Source organism: Penaeus vannamei, chromosome 27 (assembly GCF_042767895.1).
Source record: "Penaeus vannamei isolate JL-2024 chromosome 27, ASM4276789v1, whole genome shotgun sequence".
NCBI classification, from domain to species: domain Eukaryota; kingdom Metazoa; phylum Arthropoda; class Malacostraca; order Decapoda; family Penaeidae; genus Penaeus; species Penaeus vannamei.
Genome location: NC_091575.1, coordinates 17,733,804 through 17,735,718, shown reverse-complemented (window position 1 = coordinate 17,735,718; position 1,915 = coordinate 17,733,804). Strand labels below are relative to the sequence as shown.

General features: G+C 45.1%; 1 non-coding gene across 1 annotated transcript; it reads left to right on the top strand.

Annotated features, from left to right (window-relative positions):
• Positions 1–318: 318 nt before the first annotated feature.
• On the top strand, positions 319–391 carry TRNAK-CUU (transfer RNA lysine (anticodon CUU)). The gene has a single exon. It is a non-coding gene; the product is annotated as a tRNA-Lys (tRNA).
• The last annotated feature ends 1,524 nt before the right edge of the window (positions 392–1,915 follow it).

Below are 1,915 nucleotides of genomic sequence, written 5' to 3'. Positions count from 1 at the left end.
TGATGGATATGTGACCCTGTCATCTGTAGCGCCTTTCTCAGGTGCAAGGATCTGCTGCGCAAGGATTCAAGACATAAATCCTGTCAATCACAGTAACCAGTTTCTATTTACACATGCTGTAGTGGCGCAATCAGCAAACCATATTTTGGGAACTTATGGTAGTCTTAATTATAAGGAAGCACAAATTACATAAAGGAAAAATAACAGTATTGCTCCCTCATGTACATATTGATAATCAATGTAAATTGTCCTTTTCAAAACCTGAGCGTGCCCGTAAAGTCGTTCGTCAATTACAGCCTTCCTTACTTATAGGTACAGGCCCGGCTAGCTCAGTCGGTAGAGCACGAGACTCTTAATCTCGGGGTCGTGGGTTCGAGCCCCACGTTGGGCGTTCTATTTAGTCACTGAGATGAGTATCCGAACTAATAGCTACTTTAAAAAGTCATTTAAACCTACATACACTAGTCCATCTATCCGACTGACACGCCAAGTTTGCCTATCAGATGAAACATTTTGGATGGTTCTCCAGCACTTCAGGATAATTGCAGTGATGTCAGTCGTCATAGTGGGAATGCCTGTTCAGTTACAGACACTTGAGCTAGCACGACGACAGCGCTACATCTTGAATGAAAGAAACATATCAATTTCTTGAGGTAACTGCTTCGATAAGCGGATCTCCGTTTCCTTTGACCATAAGGGTGTGATAAGCTGAACAGGACGTGAAAGCGAGATCATGTGGTCCCGGAAACAAGATTATGAGATTCGTCATAAGTGAAGATGTACATTATCAGTGCCGCGCACATACATACACACACGTACACCAGTCCTGTGGGAAGGAGGACAATAAGGACGAATAGTAGTAATAAGGGAAGAAGAGGTAGAAAATGAAGAAGACTGTGCAGTAGGAGACGGAGGAGAGGATGTTGGGAGAGAGGAAGGAGTGCATTCTGAAGGCTGAGAAATGACCTGAGAGGATGATCGGAATGGATAGAGTTGACAGCAAACATCGAGGAGGTCAAAGGAGAGACAGAGGTCGGAAAACCAACGGAATCAAATTTACATAGGCTAGTTGATGAAGGGGCAAGCCTTAATGCCCCTGATAAGGGTAAAAAATCTTTGTTGTTGGCCATGGTGAGCCTGAAATACGAGGGGAAAAGAAACGGTCTACCCCTCAGAGTTCCCATCAGGGGTAAGGGTTAGGCAGTCACCAAGGCACCCGCAAGCCGTTCATGACTGACACAAAGCCAGCTTTTCAGCACGACTCTCACGCCTTAGGAAGTGAGCAGAAGAGAAGGAAAAAGAGAGAGAAGGATAATGAAAGGGGGAGAAGAAAAAACGTGCAGAATTAGTTAAGGCGAGGACTCATGTCTACGGTAGGGGTGTTCCCTACATTGTGCTCCAGCCTCCGTCTCCCAAGCCCCCCACGACAACAACGAGCAAGGGAGGTGGGGGGGGGGGGATTTCCTGTTAGAAACCAAAAATTATAGTTGCTACAGCTTTCATTTTGTTGAGAATTGTGAACACACAAGTTCTAAGACAGGGACCACCCACCTCAGCCACCGGAATGGTAAAAAGGATTTGCCACATGCTTATTCCGTGGCAGCTGGATCGCTTGCTTCCAATTCAGCCACCACGATAAGCATACAGTTCAAAGAAAACACATGAGTTAACTAGAAATAGTTGACACAGACCGGGCCATTTTAGAGAAAAGACCCGGCGAAGCCTGTCTTCGCAAATCTAACTGAACTGAACTGAATCATTTTGTTGAAATATCGTCATACATACGGTACCCAATATCTCAAATTTCCCCAGAGAGTTCCCTGTACTCTGTTTAGAACCTAACGCCCACGGTTTATTATCCTGCCTTCATTAGCCCACACCGAATAATTTCTTTTATATCTCTTTTCTGGCACGG